Source organism: Macrobrachium rosenbergii, chromosome 13, assembly GCF_040412425.1.
Source record: "Macrobrachium rosenbergii isolate ZJJX-2024 chromosome 13, ASM4041242v1, whole genome shotgun sequence".
NCBI classification, from domain to species: Eukaryota; Metazoa; Arthropoda; class Malacostraca; order Decapoda; family Palaemonidae; genus Macrobrachium; species Macrobrachium rosenbergii.
The window spans coordinates 40,485,758-40,504,864 of record NC_089753.1 but is presented as its reverse complement, the minus strand read 5'-3'; the positions used below and the strand labels follow the sequence as shown (position 1 = coordinate 40,504,864).

At 38.0% G+C, this 19,107-nt stretch overlaps 1 long non-coding RNA gene across 1 annotated transcript; it reads left to right on the top strand.

Annotated features, from left to right (window-relative positions):
* Positions 1 to 2,219: 2,219 nt before the first annotated feature.
* LOC136845223 (uncharacterized) lies at positions 2,220 to 4,925 on the top strand. Its single transcript, XR_010855118.1, has 3 exons — positions 2,220 to 2,693; positions 3,333 to 3,514; positions 4,281 to 4,925. It is a non-coding gene; the product is annotated as an uncharacterized lncRNA (long non-coding RNA).
* Positions 4,926 to 19,107: the final 14,182 nt, after the last annotated feature.

Below are 19,107 nucleotides of genomic sequence, written 5' to 3'. Positions count from 1 at the left end.
TTTCCTTGTTCCTTTGTAAAAGTAGTAAATAAGGTCTCTTGTTTACAAGTGAGATTTACGAAGTCTTTGTTTCTTAAATCAGTTTTCTCTTGTTTCATTTGTAAATTCAGTAGGGTCTTTTGTTTTGTAAGAGAAATCAACGAAGTTTCTTGTATCCTGAATCAAGTAAATTCTGTTGTTTCCTGTATTAAATTAATAAATCTCTTGTTTCTAAGACAGACCAGGCAAGTCTCGTGGTTTTGGTTTTCTGTAAAAGAAGACTATTGTGCCGGCCTTTTCTGTCCATCCGCAATTTGTCTGTCTGCACTTTTTTCTGTCCGCCCTCTGATCGTAAAAACTACTGAGATTAGAGGGCTGCAAATTGTTATGTTGATCATCCATCCTCCAATCAATAAACATACCAGATTGAAGCCCTCTAACCTCAGTAGTTTTTATTTTATTGAAGGTTAAAGTTAGCCACGATCGTGCATCTGACAACGATATAGGACAGACCTCACCGGGCCGTGGTTAAGGATCGTGCATCTGGCAACGATGTAGGACAGACCTCACCGGGCCGTGGTTAAGGATCGTGCATCTGGCAACGATATAGGACAGACCTCACCGGGCCGTGGTTAAGGATTTATGGGCCGCGGCTCATACAGCATTATACTGAGACCACCGAAAGATAGATCTGTTTTCGGTAGCTTGATTATACTCTGTACAGAAAACTCGATTGCGCTGAAGAAACTTCGGCCCATTTTTTACTTGTTTAATCAAATAATCAAATCAGTTCTCTTGTTTCTTAAGTAAAGAAAACATTTTTCTTGTATAAAACAAACCAGCTAAGTCTCCTGTTTCTGAAATTTATCACTCATTTCCTGTATTAAGACAACGAGGTCTATTGTTTCAAGGCAGTGCGGTTAAGCCTCTTGTGAAGTTTTTTTTTTTTTGTAGATTAAAAATATCTTTTGTTTGTAAGGCAGTGCAGTTAAGCCCCTTGTGAAGGTTTTTTCTTTTTTCTGTAGATAAAAAAGATCTCTTGTTTCTAAGGCGAATCCGCCAAGTCTCGTGTTCCGTGAAATAATAATCTCTCTTATTTCTTCTGTGGAAGCAATTATATCTCTTGTTTCTGAGAAGCATCAACTAAGACTCTTATATCGTACGTTAATGGAAGTTGATAATTACTTGAAGGCGAACTTTTCCAGTTAATGTTTTGCCAGAATTTTATTTGCGTTACCGATCCTCTTCTGAGATTTCATAATATGCAACACGCAAAAAACCTTCTGAATTTTGTTGCCTTTCCTGATTCTCGTTCTTTGAAGAGAAGGAATTATCTCTCTCTCTCTCTCTCTCTCTCTCTCTCTCTCTCTCTCTCTCTCTCTCTCTCTCTCTCTCTCAGAAGAAGAAGAACACGTCCAGTATTCCTGTTGAATAAGGAACACGATTTTTATTCCTGTAATTTTCATTATATTTCTCTTCTTCTCGACTTTTGTCTTCACACGGCTTCGTTGTTACACTGTAAAAAGTTAAAGGTACAGAAAGGGTATAACGATGGAGCTGAGGTATATATACAAGGTAAAACACCCCAAGGCTCAAAAATACCCCTCTGCATCAGGAGGCAGGGTATTTTTTGTGAATAGTATACCCTCTATTACACTTTGTCTCAAAATGGGCTTGGTAAGTTTATGTGATCATGTCATGAAATAAACTTTTACTCTGTATTAAATCACCACATTGTTACACTGATAGTGTAATGCACCAAAAAAGTTACTAAAAACATATTGGTTTTGAGTTATGGATAGTTTTGAAGCAAGAATTCCTACTACAAAATGCAGTACTTGGCAATTTATATTGTTGCCACGAGTCCCTTGATTACACAACCGCAGTTATAATATATACATCCATATATATACATACATATATATATATATATATATATATATATATATATATATATATATATATATATATATGTGTGTGTGTGTGTGTGTGTTACACAGACATACGCATATGGCAGTGTAATATGTTCGTTGTCCCGTAATTGCGCATGTTGCTGCGCGCCGCGACTCGGAAGCCCGGGAAATTTCAATGGTGTGCTATGCAGTGTAGATAAGGTGTTGTGTGATGTAACGCTGTTTTAATTGTGGCCTCTAAGCAGTAATTAATCGTTATAAGGAATATAATATCTACACTATAAAAATATTTTCATTGCCATGTCATCGTGAGAAATTACTCTCACAACGGTTTTTTCAATATTTTGTGTATTCACTTGTTTCCATATTATCCATCTCTTTCTGTAGAGTTATTAGTAGCTTATGTCAGTGAAATCTTCCCACCTGCCCAGTTAAGGCGCTGTCACACTAGCAATATTTCCGTTGACTTTTGAATTTGACGTCAACTTTTAATGTTTTGACGACGACTTTTTAGTGTCGTCGTCACGAATTTTGAAAGCGATAACGATTGAATTCAACCCACCTCTCCCTCTACCCTACTCTACTCTACCGTCGACTTTATCGTTTGTTTACATCTGGGAGGGAGGGCGCGCATTTCAAGGTCATCAGAGCAGTTTTTGGTAGAAGATTTGAGGGGGAGACGGTGCTTATGGGACCGCAAGCATGATAGTTCTATGAAAAAAGGTCTCAAGATGAAGAATTATGAAGAAATCACCAAGCGACTCGGGGAAAAGTTTCCGGAACTTGCTGACCTTCATACAGGTAAGTCTGCTACTACAGTACTGTATATCTGGAATATCAGATTGTCTTATAGCCTAGGTCTACTCTCGTTATGCTATCATGTGTGCATTATCAAATTACATAAACACAAATCTGTGATATTTTAGTGCTTCTCTAGCTTCATTTAGGCTAGTAGCTATACTAGGCAACAGAACCTGACTGGGTAGGCTACAGAACCTGACTCTGGTTAGGCTATAGAACCTGACTCTGGTTAGGCTACAGAACCTGACTCTGGCTAGGCTACAGAACCGGACTCTGGCTAGGCTACAGAACCTGACACAGGTTGTGTAAATAAAGTTAGGACTATTCTATTTTTCAGCGGCAATGCTATGCCTAGACCTATATAGGCTGGTCTAGAAGGAAGCTATTCCTAGCCTAGTTTGAACTACTGCCGACTGTATACTAATTAGCCTAGAGAGCTTGGGTTATCCTAACCTAATTTTTCACACTTCACCTAAGATTTTAAACGTGTAGGCAAGTCTGCAACCCATGCCCTGAAAGAGGACATCATGCTAACCTAGCATGAAACATTTAATATACTTAAATAATTTCTGTAAAGATATTTAGTTCATTAGTTAATAATTTTTATATCAAGCTAAATATATGTTTTTCCCCTTTCAGATCAAGTGCGGGCAAAATTTAGTAATTTGAAGGGTACTTCATCCATGAATATAAAAAATTCAGGCTGCTCCAAGTGGTTCATGTGGTAAACCAAGCTCCAAGTGGGAATTGTTTGATTTGATGTCTTTTTACATGATACAGTGGCTTCACAACCTACATATTCCAGTGACATTAATGAACAAGTAAGAGTATATACATATGTGTATTACATTATTTACATAGCAGTTTAATAATAGGTATAATTACTTGGCATTTAAGACTCAAATTTGCACAATAAACCTGCTGTAGGCCCAGGTAAGCAAAAATGTAAGGTTAGGTCAGTAAGGTCAATAGAAAAATCGGTATTATTTCACTTATGGACATTAATTGCTTTCAACATAAAATATAGGTTTTTCTGTTGTATTATGATGTGATTTACATGATTTTGAGGTTTATTTCCATCGCAAATGAATACTTATCCTTCCCCGGCAAATGATATACTGTTTACAAAATTAATAAAATTACGACTTGTCAGAATACTGCACCCCCTCTCCCATAGCTAATACGGCAAAACTGTAATCAGTAAACACAGTTTTGCCGTATTAGCTATGGAGAGGGGGTGTATTCTGACAAGTCGTAATTTTATTAATTTTGTATACAGTATATCATTTGCCGGGGAAGGATAAGTATTCATTTGCGATGGAAATAAACCTCAAAATCATTCAAATCACATCATAATACAACAGAAAAACCTATATTTTATGTTGAAAGCAATTAATGTCCATAAGTGAAATAATACCGAAAAATCTAATATTTTTAGTTAAGTAAAGGGAATTATGCTTGCCCTTCCATAATCTTAAATTATCAGAATTACTAATGCATCATTACCTAAAACTGATCCATTATACAGCAGTTTATGTTATCAACATATTCATAGTAGAGTAATATATATATTTTTTTTATTTACAGGTAAATCCTATAGATAATCCTCTAGTTATTGAGGTTACTCAAAACACTTTTGATGAATTTCAAATTGGAGAGTCAAGTACGGGTTCTTTAACTCAACCTGTGTCCCCCAGCTTTGACCTTTCTAATGGAAGTTCTGATCGGTCTGTTGCACCAGCAACTTCCGCAACTTCATCTCTACAGAACCAAAAAGCAAGTAACCGTAGTAAGAAGAGGAAGCTACAAAATTCTTTTGAGGAAGAATGCTTGCAAACCCTCTTAAGAATTGGGCAACACCAGTACGCCTAATGACCTAGGTTTCAGTGTGGGAAAAACAGTTGAGGTTTGGATAAGGTCCCTACTAGTAAATGGACAAAAGGTTGCAGCAGCTAGGATTTCCCAAGTCGTCCTGGAAACTGAGCGGGAATATGGCTTACCTGATGATAAAGTAGGTTAACAGTAGTTATCAATTTGGTGCTAAATTCTGTCAGTATTTAATCTCTGGTGCTAATTTGAATTTCAAATACATGATCTGTAAGACCTCAGGCTTTCTAGTCTAATCAAGTTCCTGTAGCTGTAAACATTTTGTATACAATAAAGTTCAGTCTAATCAAGATTGATGTCATGCAGCTTTAAACATTTTCTATGTAATAAAGTTGATTAAAGCAATTTCAGGGTTTGTTTCTCCAGGTATCGCAGGGTACATATTTAAATTCCACATCGCTCTTCATAACTTTCTTATAAGTACTGAGGAGTAAATAATAGCAATTGAACAAATAATGAATTTTATTTTAAGATTACTGTATATACAAATGCAAATATTCAAAGGCATATGGGAGAAAATGTCCACTAGTGCATATAGGCTCGTTCATCTTGGAGTGGTACTGCCCCTTCATTATTAAAGTAATAATCCATTAATGTGTTCCTTACATTTTGGGCATCACTGGTACTACGTCCGCCATGTCCAGGACTACTATCCAAACCACTGTTTGATAAACCTCTCTTATTTCAGGGGGTGCATACAAATTCTTAGATTGTGCACGGATAAAATTATGTAAAACCACTATAGCAAACAAAATGTCCTTTACATTGTTTGGACAAGTTTGGATAGGTTTTGATAACACCTTAAATACTACTGAATGATACCAAAGGCATTTTCTGATGTGCGCCTTGCTCTTGACAACCTATAATTGAATATAGTTTTTACTTTGTTTAATTCCCTTCCTGGGAAAGGTTTCATCAAATAGGGCTTAATTGGGAATGCCTCATCACCAACAATGACATATGGGCTTTGCTTATCAGTGAAAGGTAAGCAATATGATGATGGGATATTTAAAACTTCACTATCTATTGCTTCCTTTAGGCTACACCTATCCCAAACCCCACCGTCGCTGGCTCTTCCATTAGCACCTATATTTACATACAGGAACTTATAAGATGCATCAACTAATGCCATCATGATCATATTAAAATGACCTTTATAATCATGGAAACCTGCACCAGAATGTGGGGGCTTTGCATTTAGCACCCTTTTCCCATCTAGGGCCCCCTATGCAATTTGGAAAATTCAATTCCTGGAAATAATGCAGAGCAATTTCATTCCATTCCTCAGGAGTTGATGGAAGTTTTAAATATTCTGTTTTCATTATGTTGTATATGGCTCTGCATGTCTCTGGTATGAGGGATGAAACCAGATTATGGCTAATCCGAAATTGATACCCAAGGGAAACTTGTGATTCTTCTGAAATGAGAGAAAAATTCCCTTAGCAATAGTATAAATATATATATTCCTAATGTACATACTGTAAACCTTGCATTTTTGCCTTGACATATTGTACTACAGCTTATCTGGAATTATCAGTTAATTAATAACCATACTGTCATCAACTATAAAGTTTAAAATATAATAGTGCAACCACAAAATTTACTTTTTTTTATTATAAATTGTGTAAACACGCAATTATTTTTTAATTATGTTACCCAATTAATAGACAGTATAACTAGGTTAGGTTAGGTGGTTGTTTTGAGATTGGTAATACTTTACTAACCTAGCCTAGGCTACTTTGATGCCTGCCATTAGGTTATAGTCTAGTCTGGGTAACCTTATGTACAATTTTATCGAATACCTTAATCTTAATCTTGGCCTTGGCTAACTTATGCCAAGACCAAGAACGTCTATATATATATATATATATATATATATATATATATATATATATATATATATATATATATATATATATATATATATATATATATATATATATATATATATATGTTTTTTTAATTTGTCCTTTCCTCCCCTGAAAATCCAAAAAATGTACACCAGCCTAGACTAAGCTTACTTTTTTCCTACAAGAATCTATCAAACATGAATAGCAACCCATAAACGAACAGTGTACAGATACAAAATGATCAGCGTCTTTCATGCATACCCTAATTAATACACCAAGCCTAGGATATATTAGCCTAGTCTAGGCATAAACAATTCCAAGTAACATAGCCTACCTGTTGCTAAATAACGAAGAGTGAGGGTCAATCGCTGTGCAGCAGACACAGCTTTCCTCATTTTAGTATCAGCTTTTGCAATGTGAGGTGTCACCAGGTTTAACAGATGAGTGAACTGTTCTTTCGTCAATCTAATCCAGTTCTTTATGGCGGACGGCGTCGACCCTGACGAAGACGTGGGTGGCGGATGACAGTTCTGGCGGTGTGAAGGTGGCCGACCTCTCGGTGTACGTCAGCGCTTGCAAGGGGCGAACTTGCCGCCACGTCGCGGAGTCTCTGCAGTGATGGGATGTGGCGATCTTCTGTCACAAGTTCGCCCGGGACCAAGAGGGGCTCACCGTAGGTTTTTTCGGCTGCGGATGGGGTGCTGTCGGCTCTGGGGGTGGTTCTCAAACCGAGGAGGACCCACAGCAGCTGATGTTTCCAGTCCTCGGCGGTGCAGCGGGCCATGAGGGGCGCCTTCAGGGATCTGTGGAACCGCTCGACCAGGCCGTTGGCAGCCGGGTTGTATGCCATGGTGGTGTGGTGCGTGGTCCCCAGCAGCTGAGCCAGGGCGGACCACAATTCGGTTGTGATGTGGTTCGGGACGCTGAAGTGGCTAACCCAACTGGAAAGCAGGGCCTCGGCACACGCGCTGGCGGTGGCTTCTTGCATAGGTGTGGCTTCGGGCCACCTTGTCAAGCGGTCTACCACCGTCTGGAGGTATCTGGACCCGCCTGACGGGGGTAGGGGCCCGATGACATTGACATGAATGTGGCCGAAGCGGCGCTCTGGCTGCGGGAACTCGCATACCCCGTACTGCGTGTGACGACCCACCTTGCTGGTTTGGCACTGCAGGCACTGTTTCGCCCAGGACGTGGCGTCCTTCTGCACCCCGTGCCAAACACTTTTTAGAGAGCAGCTTGGCCATGGTTCTGCCAGAGGGATGTGAGAGGCCGTGAATTATGTCGAATACCTGGCGGCGGCGTGAGGCTGGAACCAAGGGGCGGGGCTGACCCGTACTGATGTCGCAGAGGACACTTGGGCCTCCGGGGGCCAGGGTCACGTCCCGCCACTTAAGGGACGTGATGGCGGTGCGGTAGGCCGGGGTTTCTGGGTCAGCGGCCTGTTCTCTGGCGAGGTCTTGGTAGTTTACTCCGAGCTGCACTGTGTTCAACTCAACTCTGGAGAGGGCATCTGCTACAGGATTTTTCCTGCCGGGGAGGTACATGATGGAGCAGGTGAATTCGGCTATGGCTGAGAGGTGGCGGTGCTGCCTGGAAGACCATGCGTCCCCTTGCTTGGTGAAGGCGTGAACCAATGGCTGGTGTGAAGGGCGTCCTCCAGGAGGAACTTGAAGTGCCGGACTCATGCAGTACATCGCGCAGAGTTCCCTGTTGAATGTGCTGTAGCGGGTCTCTGCGGGATTGAATTTCTTGCTGAAGAAGGCGATGGGCTGGGCGGCGCCGTTGATGACCTGCTGTAGGACAGCACCACATGCAATGTTACTGGCATCCGTTGTTAGCTGGAGAGGGGCCTTGGGATCCAGTATATATATATATATATATATATATATATATATATATATATATATATATATATATATATATATATATATATATATATATATATATATATATATATAGGCTATATATTACATAGACATATACGCATATAGCAATATATATATACTTTTGATTTTCAAGTGCAATAAAAATAATAAATTGATAAACCAAACTTTTAAAATCATTGACCTTATGATTTTATGTATGCTATAACTACACATAATGGTGTAATGGATTAATATATTAATCATATAATTAATATACACGGGTATATACATCGTGTAGAATACCCTGCAAAAGGGTATTCTTTACCTGCAATACACCCCTAAGTAAGGGTATTTCAAGTATATGTTATACCCTTGATATGGGTATATTGTAAAGGGTATATTATAGTTCTTATATACCCCGATAGGGTATGCTATTTTAACCACTAGAAATACCCTTTTTCTACCCCTTTTATACCCTTAATTTTTTAGAGTGTACCCCATTCCGCACTTGGTTCCAAGCCGAACGAAATTCCTATCTGTCTTGATTGGTTTTTAAACATTCCACACAGTGTGTTCAGACTTTTGTAATGCATTCCACAAAACGTATAATGCTTTTTTCCAGACTTTTGTAATGCGTTCCACAAAACCTGTAATGCCTTTTTTTCAGACTTTGGGAATGTATTCCACAAAACTTATAATGCTTTTCAAGACTTTGAGAACACATCCCACAAAACCTATAATGCTTATTTTGAGACTTTTGGAACGCATTCCACAAAACCTATAAAGCTTTTTTTTGGGGAATGCACTCCACAAAACCTATAATGCTTTTTTTCAGACTTTTGTAATGCATTTCACGAAACCTATAATGCTTTTTATCAGACTTTTGTAATGCATTCCACAAAACGTATAATGCTTTTTTTCAGACTTTTGTAATACATTCCACAAAACCTATAATGCTTTTTAACAGACTTTTGTAATGCATTCCACAAAACCTATAATGCTTTTTTTCAGACTTTGGGAATGCATTCCGCAAAACCTATAAGGCTTTTTTCTAGACTTAAAGAATCCATTTCATAAAACCTATAATGCTCTAAAATCCCTAGAAGTCAGGTCGTTCCTTGAATTGGTCTTCCACCGGTAGATTCACCTAGATTTACAGTTTTATATATGTGTGTATGTGTGTATGTATGTATATATATATTTATGTATGGACTCTGCTAGTCACTGTTTACCAGATACGTTTATAATTGTAATAGCCACAATGCCCTTTTGTCTACTGCAATTCTTGACGCTTTTTGGATACGCTCGTCACTACAAAGCCGTAGATCCGAATGCAAGAAACATGAAGTAATTCTGATGTCCGGTAGCAGGATTCAAACCCGCATCCAGACTATCAAGAACGAGCTCACGTTGCCGACCTGACCACGAGAAGTAAAGCGGGCATTGTGGCTATTACAATTACACATGTAAGTATGTATGTATGTATGTATGTATGTATGCATGCATGTATGTGTATATGTATGTATATGTGCATGTATGTATGTGGGGAAAAGGAAAGAGTAGGTATGAGCTTGTACCCTAATGACCATGTTACCTGGTTCTTCACACTTTTCATGTTGTCGCGTCGTGGAATGAACGTTCTGTAATCTGTGCACACCACCGTCCCACCTATAGAAAGAACCTCTCATTTCTGGGAAGGAAATCTTGGTAAGATAGGAATTCTCCCTTTCAGTGGACCCTAAGTAGGGATTACTGAGCAGCAGCAGCTGTTATGAAGGGCCTGGGTTTCCTATGGTTGAAGTACTGTGATGTAACTTTTACGTATGTATTTAGTAAGTCAGGATAGGTATATATATATATATATATATATATATATATATATATATATATATATATATATATATATATATATATATATGTGTGTGTGTGTGTGTGTGTGTGTGTGTGTGTGTGTATAACTGAATCACGAAAATATGGAACGTGATGAATATATAAATAAAGATAAAATCCACGAAGGAATGGAGGCACTGGAGTGCTGCGAGGCCCTTTCGACACTTACGTCCTTTACTTTGGACGTAAGTGTCGAAAGGCCTCGCAGCACTCCAGTGTTTATATATATATATATATATATATATATATATATATATATATATATATATATATATATTTACATGCATTTAGTGTGGTTTGTGCATTAGATTTGACATGTCATATTTGTGATTCAGACATACAGTATTTGTCTATAATTTCCTGGGTGTATTTTGAATGAAGCAGTAGTTTTTAGTCTGTGAAGGTGTAGCGGGAGTACACACTGACACACACGATCACACACAAAATATGCAATTTGTGCTCTGTTTGCATGTGTAAATGAGTGAGTGTTAATTTTTGTACATTTCTGAATGTCCCCATTATAAATTTCTCCATACAAGGGGGGTGGGGAGGGGTTAGTGCCGTCAGTGCGCCTTACGCTGTACACTGTAGACATTACTTAAGGTTCTTTGCCGCATCCCTTCGGCCGCTAACTGTAACCCCTTTCCATTCCTTTTTACTGTACCTCCGTTCACATTCCCTTTCTTCCATCTTACACTCCACCCTCTCCTTTCATAGTGCGACTGCGAGGTTTTCCTCCTGTTACACATTTGAAACCTTTTGACTCTCCATCTCCCTTTCAGCGCTGAATGGCCTTATAGGTCCCAGCGCTTGTCCTTTGACCTAAATTGTATATTCCATTCTATTCCCATTAATAATTTCTCAACACCTTCCAGGTAACAAAACGACAAGATAAGCGCCGTTATAAACACGTTTCCACAACTGGAGTTGCGAAGTTATTCCTGGAAACTGGTCTACGTTGTTGCCCAGACGTGTATGCCCCCCCCCCCCCCCCAACAACGTATCATCTTGGGAAGAGGCCGGATCTTCACGAGGTAAAGGTATGTATCACCGAAATGACATGTCAGATATGCAATTAATACCCTTTGCAATACGGTGTTTTTGTTGGGTAGTTATGTATCTTCCAATGTCACGTAACTCCCAAATCTGTGTACCTTCGACCCTTGTATTTTTTCATGTATCTTTTCAGTAACATATATTCCTAACTCTTACATATCCTCCTTTTGAAAGAGTTTATGTATCTTGGGACGAAAATATATATCTTCGTAATATGTGTATCTTTCAGAAGGGGAAATATGAATCAGAAGAGAAAATATGTATTTTTAAAAAGGGAAAACATGTATCTTTTAGAAGGAAAAATATGTATCTTTCAGAAGGGGAAATATGTATCATTCGGAAGGGAAAATATGCATCTGTCAGAAGAGAAAATAAGTATGTTTCACAAGGGAAAATAAGTATCTTTCAGAAAGGAAAATAAGCGTCTTTCAAGAGGGGAAATATATATCTCAGAGGGGAAAATATATATCTTTCAGAATGGAAAAATGTATCAGACGGGAAAATATATATCTTTCAGATTGGAAAATATATATCTTTCAGAAGGGAAAACATATCTTTCAGAAGGGAAAATATATATCTTTCAGGAGGGAAAATATGTATCTTTCAGAAGGGAAAATATATATCTTTCAGGAGGGAAAATATGTATCTTTCAGAAGGGAAAATATATATCTTTCAGGAGGGAAAATATGTATCTTTCAGAAGGGAAAATATATATCTTTCAGAAGGGAAAATATGTATCTTTCAGAAGGGAAAATATGTATCTTTCAGAAGGGAAAAGATGTATCTTTCAGAAGGGAAAAGATGTATCTTTCAGAAGGGAAAAGATGTATCTTTCAGAAGGGAAAATATGTATCTTTCAGAAGGGAAAATATATATCTTTCAGAAGGGAAAATATGTATCTTTCAGAAGGGAAAATCTGTATCTACCAGAAAACGCCAATGTGCTGTGCTCAAATGGTATCAATGCCGATTGAACCGTTATTATAGTTTTCCTAAATGCAACTGTATTGCTTCACAAATTATGACGAATCGATTTCACAGTGATTACAATAATAACACGTCATTTTATATACCTGACATCGCAATTATATATTAATATCAATTATCGCTGGTATCAATTTTTATATCGATTATCGAGCCTGTCAATTGCACAGCGATTGCAGCGGTATAATTTTCTTGTCAACTGTCTGTCATATTATATAACTGTTAATATTTTTGCCAGTGACACTCACACCTATGTGTTCTTGCACGGATTATAACTGTTATCCTTTCATTTTATAAATGTGATGCGTGAGTTATCACATTTATGATGATTTACTTGGATTATCTCGATTATCAGCTACTTTTGCGCAGATCGTGTGGAGTAACTGGTTCTTATATAGTGATAATCAAGAGGATGGTGTATTGTGTTAATGGGGTTTGACGCACTGTTGATTAACCCTCTATGTAGACCGGTTAGTATTGTGGTGGAAGTTTTCTGCACGTCGGGTTCATCCTCGATTCAGAAATTAATTTATGAAAGTAGCGGTGATCGGTCTTGTTTGTTTTCTCTCTCTCTCTCTCTCTCTCTCTCTCTCTCTCTCTCTCTCTCTCTCTCTCTCTCTCTCTCTCTATATATATATATATATATATATATATATATATATATATATATATATATGTGTGTGTGTGTGTGTGTGTGTGTGTGTGTGTGTGTGTGTGTGTGAGAGAGAGAGAGAGAGAGTGAGAGAGAAGTGCAAAAGGTTCAAATACACCGATATATATTTATATACTATATATATACTGTATATTATATATATATATATATATATATATATATATATATATATATATATATATATATATATATATATATATATATGCATGCTTACAGTAAACAGATGTAAAACCGAAAAAATAAGATTGCATCTGCGTTGGAAATACGTCGTGAAAATATAGATTGCTTATTCTTCTTGTGATATAATCCCATTAGATATAACTGATTGATTTACGAGGAATAAAAAGAAAAAAAAAAGAAGATACGATTTGTAAGTAAAAAAAAAAACTTCGAAGCAACGAGGTTTATTAAATCCTGTACTAAGCGTTTAAAAGGCGCTGGACACACATAATAATCATCTTGGCGTAAGCAGGATTAATAGAGTATGTACTCTATTAATCCTGGGCGTAAGTAGGCCTGAAGCCGCCAGAAAGTCTAGAGAACGCGAGGGATTATTCGTGATGGCGAGAATCTCTCTCGCTCTCTCTCTCTCTCTCTCTCTCTCTCTCTCTCTCTCTCTCTCTCTCTCTCTCTCTCTCTCTCTGTCCTTTAAGCATTTTAATGTAGAGGATATTTAATATTCTTGAACTGAAGTCACACTATCTCGTGGTAGTGTGACCTCGCCTTTAACGATTGTGCGTGACTTCAGTTTTGCGCAGCGGCTGTCGATTAAATCTTGATTTAATTGTCTGGCACCGCCCTAACAGAAAGAGAGAAAAACGAAAACCAATCGCATGCGGTATTTGTAGTTTCGACATGCGACGGAATCAGAATGTAAAAAAATAAATAGAAATGAATAAAAAATAAAAAATGCGCCGAAGTTTCGGTGCAATCAAGTTTTCTGTACAGCGTATAGTCAAGGCCACCGAAAATAGAACAATCTAACTTTTGTTGGTCTCGGTATACTGCCGTATGAGCCGCGGCCCGTGAAACTTTAACCACCGCCTATTGGTGGCCTGTCCTGTATCGTTGCCAGACTCACGATTATGGCTAACTTTAACCTTAAATAAAATAAAATCTACTAGGGTTAGAGGGCTGCAATTTGATATGTTTGATGATCGGAGGGTGGATGGTCAACAATTTACAACATACCAATTTGTAGCCCTCTAGCCTCAGTAGTTTTTAAGATCTGAGGGCGGACAGAAAAAGTGCGGACGGACAGACAAAGTCGGCACAATAGTTTTTTACAGAAAACTAAAAATAAGAGCAAAGTCCAGTCCAAAAAAGCAAAATGATCAAGCAGTTGTTTCTACTCATAAGTTTCCATACTGAAAGTGGTAAATTTGGCGCCGAATTTTGTCAAATATTCATTTAATACTGCAAAATTCATTCATTGCCCTTTTGTTTAGTACTATTTTTCCTATTTATATCTATCACATTCTTGCAAGAGGAAGGGAGAATGCAAGGTATTTTTTTTTATCCCTTTAAACTTCTGGCGAGAGAAATCGTAAGTCACTTGACTCTCGTTTGGTAACATTGTCTTTGTGTGTTGCCTCTCGTCTGGTAACACTGTCTTTGTGTGTTGACTCTCTTCTGGTAACATTGTCTTTGTGTGTTGACTGTCGTCTGGTAACACTGTCTTTGTGTGTTGGCAATCTTTTTGTAACATTGTCTTTGTGTGTTGACTCTCGTCTGGTAACACTGTCTTTGTGTGTTGAGCTTACAGTAAAACACCACTTACGCCACATTTACAGATCGACATTCAGATTATATATTATATCCTTTATTCTCACCATTCTCATTTACTTCAATCTTCATCGCATAAAATGCGATTACTTTAATAGGATCTCTTGGCGGCCATTGCGATCCAGAATTTTTATTCTGCCATTAATTGCAAGGGCTGGTCCTAATTCCCGGATTTTATGGACCACGGAAAACTGGGGATGAAAAAGAAATGTTGAATCGCGTTCGTTTTCCTACTGAGGCGTAACTAATCAGCGCCTAATGAGGCGTGTAATTGTGTGTTTTAAATTAGCGGAAGGAAAGCGCGTTGGTTATGGAGGCGTCTGTCCGAACATTTAAGTGGGGGACCCCGTAGCGGGTAGTGCCGCCGAAGTTGTTTAGTCTGACGGCCACTCTTGGAAAAACAAAAAGTCATGCGTGCCAACGGTGTGTATGTATGTTTGTGTGTGTGTGTGTGTAAATATATTATATACACATACATATATATATATATATATATATATATATATTGTATATATATATGCATTGTTTCATAGTGCAACTGCGAGGTTTTCCTCCTGTTGCCTCCTTCAGACCTTCTTACTGTCAATTTCCGTTTCAGCGCTGAATGACTTCATAGGTCCCAGTGCTTGGCCTTTGGCCTAAATTCTATATTCAGTTTAGTAGTAAATGAAGTCCGGTTTTTTATTTTTTATTTTGTTCGTTTAAAAATTTTATTTTTTTTTATTTCTTAGTTTTTTCTCTACGATGTGGACATTGTTATTCTGTGGGCCATATGTCACTTACAAATCAGTGCACTGATATTAGTTATGCCTCATAGATTAAACTGCCGTTTTTAAAGCTTTCTCCTTTTGACATTTTAGTTACGACATCAGTGACTATGGAAACATGTACTGTAACTGAATTGTGTAGTTAGTGTCACTAAATGAAAAATAGGGATCTTTCCTAGACAGTGACCCCCCCCCCCCAAGGGTTTTAACCCGGTATGTATCCACCTTTGCGACGTGTTTAGTGCCAGCTCGTTGGAGAATACCGTAAAAATGTAAACAAAAGACTGTAAATATTATAAGGATAATGACACCCTAAGAAATATTAGTCCTAGATAACGACCCCCAAAAGCCCTTGGGGGTCACTATCTAGGAAAGATCCAAAAATAGTATCTGAATAGGGATGGTAAGGTTGCATATCGAGGTTTATGAGAAACCATCCATTGTATACTGCCCGAAAATGGAAGACTGCAGTATCTGCAAAAATACAGAACTGAGAAAAATGGTAGATACTCCCTCGCCTTACTACTGATTTTGCAGATACTGCAAATGGGACCCCCTAAATACTCGTGGAAAGCACTGAAGAATCATTTTGAAACTGCAGTAACTTGTGTATTAGTGTCTCACGAGCCCAATAGGTGGCACATCTCAATTTCGAAAATTTTGCAGATACTGCATTTTTCCATTTTAGGGCAGTATACAGTGCTAGACCAATATAATCATTCGTTAAATAAAACAACAACATTCTGCTAAGACTCTTTGTGATGGAGAAATCTTCATCACTTATGAGGTATTATATTCAAATAGTTAAAATACGAATTTTCATCCTTTGAATTCGTTTAATATCATATTCCATTTTCCCCGGGTAACGCTACTGCTCTCATTTCCATTAAGGGATTATTTCACGAGTCAATTTATATGCTGTGGAATTAAAGCTGTTATCGCAAAACTGAGTGCCGTGAGTCCTTCGTATCCGCTCTATGAAAAGCAGCACAAACAGCAGAGAAAAGGGCGCGTTCAAACGAGTGTTTGGGATAGCGGGAAATATTGTTTTATTGTTAGCGGAAACTTTTTTTTTTTCCCCCCACTAACATTTCGAAACGCCATTTGTCATTTCAAGCCAGCGTTCATTTGCGCTTGCTGCTTTCACTTTGGTTCGTATTTTCGATGCCGGGATCACCACAAACTTTTTTTGTCGTTTCCGATTGGAATAACTTATTATTGTTGTGCTTTCTGTGTGTTTATATCTTTCGTGGTCGATGAACACGCCCAGCGTGCGATAGAAGTGGTAATGAATTATCTCTCTTTGTTGATTACAAACCAATCTCGTCTGGGAAATTGAGGGAGACTTAGAGTTACGTGTTGTATAAGTGAGTGGTGTGATTGTCTATAGATCTGGTTTAACTCTTTTCTTTTCATGAATATCACTGAGTATGTGCGTAGGCCGAAAGGCAATTGAGGCCTTATTCTGTCAAGAAAATTCAGTTATTTGTAGACTAGCCGGAGTGAGACAACGCTACACTGGAACTAAGAAAATCCTTAACTATAACTCAGTTATATAGAATCTATATCTCACAATGAAAATGTTACATAGGTTATCTAATCCTTTTTTTCTCAGGGGGCTGTGGACCAAGTAACTAGTGTGAGATTTTCAATCGTGTCTTCCAGAGATGGAAATGTTTATTCGGTGGGCCTTATGCCATTAACCATTGCATTTTTTGACATGCAGTGCCTTCGGTGCACTGATACCGTTTTACCTGATAGATTAAATTTTCTTTTTATCAGGATTATTCGTTTTTTTTTTTTTTTACATTTCAATTGCGACAACAATGGCTACGTAAGCATACATACTGTAATTGAATTGTGTTACGATTACTGAATGAAAAATAATAATTAAACAAGTAAAAAATGCGCCAAAGTTTCTTCGGCGCACTCAAGTTTTCTGTACAATGTATAATGCTGTATGAGCCGCGGCCCATGAAACTTTCAGCCATGGCCCGGTGGTGGCCTGTCTTTAGCGTTCCAGACGCACGATCATGGCTAAATATAACCTAAAATAAAATAAAAACTACTGAGGCTAGAGGGCTGCAGTTTGGTATGTTTGATAATTTGAGGGTGGATGATCAACATACCAATTTGCAGCCTCTAGCCTCAGTAGTTTTTAAGATATGAGGGCGGACAGAATAAAGTGCGGACGGACAGACAAAGCCGGCACAATAGTTTTCTTTCACAGAAAACTGAAAGGGAGAGTAAGATTGCATATCGAGTTGTATGAGATCATCTACTGTCTGCAGTTAAGTATACCTTAGTTTTACCAGACCACTGAGCTGATTAACAGCTCTCCTGTTACACCAGTTTAGTTACTCATTAAATAAAACAAACATTATTCTACAAAGAAACTATAATGAGGAAGTGTTCAGCTGTCCTAAGGTACAGCATTCAAATGTTCGTTAAAACGTGAATTGTCATCTTTTGAATTTATTAATGTTATTCTGTTTTCGTTTTTTAAAATGATTTAATATTCAGTTTCATCTTTTCAGTTCACTTAGTATTATTCAATGTTCATCTTTTGAATTCATTTAATATTATTGAGTTTTCATCTTTTGAATTAATGTAATATTCAGTTTTCATATTTTACTTCATTTAATATTATCTCACATCCTCCTGGGGTAAAGCTAATGCTGTCATTTCCATTAGAGGATTATTTCACGAGTCAGTTTTTAGTTTTCTCAAAAAGAAAGCTATTGCCTGTCCGTCCGCACTTTTTCTGTCCACCCTCGGATCTTAAAAATTACTAAGGCTAGAGGGCTGCAAATTGGTATGTTGATCATCCACCGTCCATCATCAAACATACCAAATTGCAGCCCTCCAGCTTCAGTAATTTTTATTTTATTTAAGGTTAAAGTTAGCCATGCTCGTGCGCCTGGCACTGCTATAGGTACCAACAACACAAGCCACCACGGGGCCGCGGCTGAAAGTTTGATGGGTCGCGACTGAGAGTTTCATGGGCCGTGGCTGAGAGCTTCATGGGCCGCGGCTGAGAGCTTCATGCGCCGCGGCTGAGAGTTTCATGGGCCGTGGCTGAGAGTTTCTTGGGCCGCGGCTGAGAGTGGCATACAGCATTATACCCTATACAGAAAACTCGATTGCGCCGGAGAAACTTCGGCTAATTTTACACTTGTTTTTATATGAAATTAATTCATTACCGCTTTCAGTACACGTTTCGGCGTCTTCGTCGAATATGAACTATATATATATATATATATATACATATATATATATATATATATATATATATATATATATATATATATATATATATACACACACAAATCACAATGACAACAACAGTTATTCCAATCGGAAACGACAAAATAGTTTGTGGTGATCCCTGCATCGGAAATACGAACCAAAGTGAAAGCAGCAAGCGCAAATGAACGCTGGCTTGAAATTACAAAAGGCGTTTCGAAATGTTAGTGGGGAAAAAAGTTTCCGCTAACAATAAAACAATATTTCCCGCTAACCCAAACACTCGTTTGAACGCGCCCTTTTCTCTGCTGTTTGTGCTGCTGTTCGTACAGCGGAAGTGAAGGACGTGTGGCTTTCCGTTTTGTGAGAAAGGTTTTAATTATATTAGAAAAATTGACTCGTGAAATAATCC